Below are 6,038 nucleotides of genomic sequence, written 5' to 3' on the forward strand. Positions count from 1 at the left end.
CATGAGAAAGACTATACTTTGTTCACAATGAAAATTAGATGTGCCTTTTAAGTGATCATTAAAAAAACCCTAATATTAAAACACTCTCAAATAAGGGTTTAACCACAGAATCTGACAAAATTTCATCTAAAAATGCAGCTAAAAGACAACAGAATAAAAGGACTGATTTTAAATGTAGAACCTTTATCATCAATGCTGCTATTGTTCAAGTGCTTGTTAAATAGTGCTTGAAATATTGCATATTTTAACATTCCCCCCATATGAAAATGGCTTTGAGATGGCTCCATATTCTTTCTGGAATCCAGCATTAAAAAAAAAAATCACTACATTACCTTGCATTTGCTCTTAGAGTCATTATCCCTAGACAGCACCATCATTTAAGAAATTTATCATCAGTGGTGTCCTTCGAACAATGTATTAGTGTAATAGATTATAAGAGTACTTCACTGGGATGATATATTACTCCAAAGATGAGAACATCTGGGAAGAATGAATCTGGGAATAGATTTAGTGTAATAGGCTTTATAAGAGGATACAAGCCTGGGTATTTCTACTTGTAAAGGTGCTGTGCTTGGCTGCAGCCACCTCCACCACAAAAAGCATATTAACCCCTATCAGACACCCCAAACCAGGAGCATTTTTCCATCCCTTTCCCTTCCAGGAAGGGTGATGATCTCTTTGCTGTTGACTGAGGGTTGGGGCTGGCACTGGGAATTAAAGCACTTGTGTGTGGGCACATGTGAGAGAATACAAGGCCATGGAGGGCAGGGTACAGGAAAACTCATGCCAGAGTTTTCAAAGCCCACAGGATGCTCAGGTATTTCTTTATAAGTAATTTCCCACATTTTCTGAGCATTCCCATGGCATTCATCCTCCCCTTACTCAAGACAAAGTAGAGGATGATAGCTTCCCTTCAACTCCAGCGACAACTTTACACCAGTCTGGTGCATTTTTACCCTCTTGGCTGAACAACTTGCCATTCAAAGAGCCAGAGGCACATGTTTCCTGCAGCCTGACACTGCTTTCAACTCCTTCAGTATCCCCTGGGATGTGGTCAGGTGAAGTTTTTCTGGAAAAAAAAAAAAAAAAGACATTTCAGTATTATGATAACAACCAAAATCTGAGCATCCAGCATAAAGAGCAACAACCAAGAGGGAACTCCTAGAAAAGCTCCATCTGTGCATGACCATAAAAAATTAGCCCAGAAGCATCACAAGTATCCTAAATTCCAGTTCTAAGACAACCTAGTTTGGCAATAGGCACATCTCAGTGCTGGCAGCCACCCCAGCCATAGGGGCATGGGAAGAAGGGAACAAAGAATTCCCCGCTGTTCAACCCCAAACCTTTCCCATTTTCAGATGGTCCCAGACAGATCTCTATCTATCTGCTGCTTTGGAGTGAATTAATTCAGTTATCCTGGCCAGGTTTTGTTCAGTTCTACAATTATTAGTTTTATTCCAGCCAAAAATAAGGTTTCCTTGCAGAATAGAGGGAAATATATAAAATCTAAATTTTTCTTACAAGGCAGGAAAAAAAATGTTTTTTCTCACAAAGTGCTCAGAAAAGCAGGATGCCTGCAGATGCTATTTCACAGAAGTCAGGCCTGTGACAATGTCTCTGGATGAAGTGAGATGTTACCTATTACATGGGGAAGGCAATAGAGGACTGGAAGAAGTCCATAGCCTCCAGACAGGTTAGATTACCCTATGTGAAGAAAGTAACCACCAGAAATGGATGGTGATCATTCTTTGGGCCAGAATTTAGAGCCATTTCAGTGGGTTTATTCCTCCAGCTCCCCCCCTCCACTTCTCAGTAAAATGAGAAAGAATTCATAACCCGTGTCTGCCACAGTCAGATAATCCAAGACTTAAAGAGTAGAACATTTCATATAACCTTTTTTCTGCCCCTCACAAATGCTTTAACAACTTTAATAAGATAATGTATAGCTATTATCCTACAGCAAGTGTAAGTCAAACAACTATCAGCTATTATTTCAGCAACAGAGAGAACGCTCAGCGTTCCCATAATCCACAGCCTGGAACAGTTTACACATTGTCAATTTTAGACAGAACTGGCTTTTTCCACATATCAAAATGTACACTGATAAATGGGAATTGTTTAGCAGACCCCACATGGCTGGGTAATATACTGTAGCTCAAAAAAGAATAATGAGGGTATCAGTTGGACTTCTGAATTAATGATACCTTAAATTAGTTTAATTAATTACTTTAGTTACCAGAGTAATTTAGTTAGCAGATTAATTAATGTTTGTTGAGTGCTTGCAGATAAAAGCCACATATAAAGGCTGTTATTAGAGGGTGGATCCAGAGGTGCAGGATTTCTTCACTCCTAATTTATCCCAGCTGAATCCAAGGGCTCACTCTTCGAGCACCAGCAAGCACAGTCTGGAGGTTGGTGTTCCCCAGGAAATTCTGCAGCTCAGACACTGCCACAGTCAACAGTCAGTTGGGAGAATACCTCCAAAAATTTACACTTAAAGCTTTTAGTTCTCACCTCCTTTCCTGCAGGCTGTGGGCTCACATATACCCATTCATGCACACTTTGCTACATGTTTGAGTGCACTTAAGTCTCATTCCACTTCCTGCTGCTGTCCCGCACATTTCTGGCATGTTCTGGACAGAAAATCTAACAAAATATTCATCCCATCACAGAAAAAAAAAAAAACATATTCATTCCATCACAGACAAAAGCACCAGGTTACAAAGGACAATCTGTACCTCTTGGAAGCTGCCATTGCATCCAGGTAAGGGTCTAGTCCAAGAGCAACATCAAGAGCTTTTTGTAAGTAATTCCTGAGCTGTTCAGGTACATGAGGGTTATTGAGGGCTATTTCTTTGGCTTTGAGAAGGTTCTCAGCAATGTGCCCAGCCAGAGTTTCTGAAATGGAAATTAAAAGGAAGAATAATGATTTTGTAACTGCTCAATCAGTGGAAGTGGAGTTTAAAGTACATAAACACATTTTTTTAATACAAAATATAGTTTTGGAGGGCTATGAAACAATTATGAAAACCTTTTCAAACTGAAAGCATCTCATACTCCTAACAGATTTTTGCTGCATGCATTCTCCCTTTTTCCCCTCAGAGCTGATCAAGAATAAGAATGTTTTAAACACATTAATTTTGCTTTTAAAGCTCCAAGACAAACATCAAACACCAAACAACTGTACATAAACCCTGCTCCTCCAGGTCCAATTTTCCTTGGAGGAAAGAGAATGCTTCCAAAACTGCTCTTGCCAAACCAGGCAGGAGATGCAGGCAGTGGGTGAAGCTTTGTAAAAAGGAAGATCTGTGTGTCCACGGGATGCACAAGTGTCCCCAAGCTGTGTCTGGGCCTAGGAGGCTGCTGTGCACCACACAACGTGTCAGCATTTCAAAGGCTGTGGAAACGTCTGCAAGATCCAGATCACCTTGCTCTGGGAACCAAAGCAATGCTGCCCATGGCACTGAACCTGCCCTGAGATCCCAGAAAACCTCTATGGCAGCAATCCACCATGGATCACAGCAAGCTGTGGCCCCAGAGGGTGAGGCAAGGTTCAGAGGAACTCCCCCACTCCTCAAGTGTGAGAGCATGTGCTGGGTTATGAAAGCACCTGTGAGACACAGGCCAAGGCTGGGGTGGAGCAGATTGCCCCTGGCAGGGTTTTATTGCCTGTGATTGAAAAGCTGCAGAGAACAACATGGAGTAAGTGAAAAGAGACATCTCTTTTACTTCTGTGGCTTTCCAATACCTGAATGGAGCCTACAAAAAGGATGAAGAGAGACCATTTACAAGGCATGTAGTGACAGGACAAGGGGGAATGGCTTCAGACAGAAAAAGGGTATGTTTAGATTAGCTATTAGGAAGAAATTCTACTCTGAGAGGGTGATGAGATCCTGGGGGCCTAGAGAAGCTGTGGCTGCCCCTGGATTCCTGGAAGTGTCCAAGGCCAGGCTGGACCGGGCTTGGAGCAGCCTGGGACAGTGGAAGGTGTCCCTGCCATGGCAGAGGGATGGAATGTGATGGGCTTTAACATCTTGTCAAACCAGCCCATTCAGTGATTCTGTGATAGAATGCCATTATTTACATCTCATCCCAATCTCTAACCATCAGGGGAAGCTTTTATCTCTTCCAGCAGTTTTATAACTAAATGCAGCTGCAGGAATTGCACCCCTTTCCCAAACCATGCTGGTTTGCTGACCTCAGCCCAGCTACATTTCCAGAGAAGAGAACACATACTCTTCTTGCAGCATTTTCACCACTACATGAGAGAGCATCCCCGGGCTCCCACTGCTCAACTGGAGAGTGCTGGAGGTTGGGATCTTCTCGTCCTTCCTGCCAAGCACTCAGAGGCATCCTGCTAATTTAGGGGTAAAAACATGCTTATAATCCATGTCATCTTTTAGTAATCTTCATGTTCTGCTTCTGGATAAGTAACAGACAGGGATTGCCTGTCACACAAAGGGGAGGAAACAAGACTTACCCTCGGCTGTTTTGTAAGCTGTGTTATAACACCAAACGTGAGAGCCAGGAGGTGCTGCAGGGAGAGGGCACAGGCAGGGCATGCCAGGAGCAACCCCCCATCCAAACTTACACAACCTTTGCAGGGAGTGCTGCGTTTTTTGCAGCTTGGTGATGCTTTGGGCCAACAGCAGAGGTCAGAATTGCCCTCATTTATGCAAGCAGCAGACAAGTCAGAGCAGAGCTCAGGGCTGGCTGCCTGGCCCAAGGCTCTGAGCATTAAGGTGAGCTAAACTTTATGTAACTACTTTTTTTTAAGGTTATTCCAGGAAAAAGTGCTTCATTTCAGTGCATAGTTTACACAACCTGAGAAAAACTGCTGGAGCATATTAAGCACTAAATTAGATTTCCTGATTGTGTGTCTATGGATCTACATATGCACAGATATAGCTTTCCATTTCCCATCTAGTTGTATATTATCATCAGTGGGAGAAAAGAAAACCAGCTCACTCAGAAGAAGAAAATGCTGAAAATAACCCTCCATGAAAGAGCAGGAAAGGGCTGCTTTAGGTCTCCAGCAGCTTCATAAAGGAAGATAAGGTGGCAATTCTTAAAATGGACTGTTCTTGCCAGCAGAATGGTTCATCTTCCTGGGCAGGTGCTGAGAGCACAGCCACCCTGTTTTACAGCTAAGCTGAACAATAAATTGCAGCTTCTACTCTGTCTGAAATCAGGAACTTTTGATTCACACCAAAGTCAGTAGTCAGGATTGCAAGATTGTACGTGTGGGACCTCAGTGTCCCCTGAGCAGACAGGCAGTGCAGTGCCATGCCATGGAGGGACCTGCTGCTCCAGAATCTCAATTAAACTCTGCAGTTTGTGCTCAGATGGCACTTTTTAGGTGGAAAAAAGAGGAGAACACTTTACTGTTTGCAGGAGGCCACCTGAAGGAGGCACAGAGATAAAAGACAGTTTGGATTTGGCAAAAACAAAGCAAAGACATGAGACCAAAAAGACCAAGCCTTTGGTTCCCATTTTAGGGTTATCCTTATTTTACCTTCCAGGCTCTAGATCTGTTCTGCAGCCCCAGAAATGCCTTCCAAAAGAGCCCACTTTCACAGCCAGGGCAGAGCACTGAACCTGATCCACCTGCACACTTTGCTGCCAGACTGTTTGGTGCTCCTGTGCCAAGCACTTTGGCAGGAGCTGCTTGGTGCTAAGCACCTGGAAATCTAGTCTGCTAAAACCATCCTGAACAGCTCCAGCCATCACATTCACCAGGGCACCTCAGGCATTGACAACAGCTAATTCCAGTCCTCACCTCTTTGCCTTAGTGTGTAAACACGTGTCCCAGCACAGGGCATGTCATGGCCCATGTGGGGACAAGGGTGGGTGGGCAGTGTGGCCAAAACCAGAGTGGCCATCAGACATTGCAGAGGGCATGTCCCAGCAGAGCTCAGCCCGCTCAGCCTTAGCCTCATCATCCACAGTGCAGAGCCTGCAGCAAGCCAGCAGTGATGGCCTGGGGACAGGTAGGAGCTTAGGGATGGAGTGGGTGCATGACGAAGCAGCCAGAGACA

This window comes from Ammospiza nelsoni, chromosome 11, assembly GCF_027579445.1.
Source record: "Ammospiza nelsoni isolate bAmmNel1 chromosome 11, bAmmNel1.pri, whole genome shotgun sequence".
Lineage (NCBI taxonomy): Eukaryota > Metazoa > Chordata > Aves > Passeriformes > Passerellidae > Ammospiza > Ammospiza nelsoni.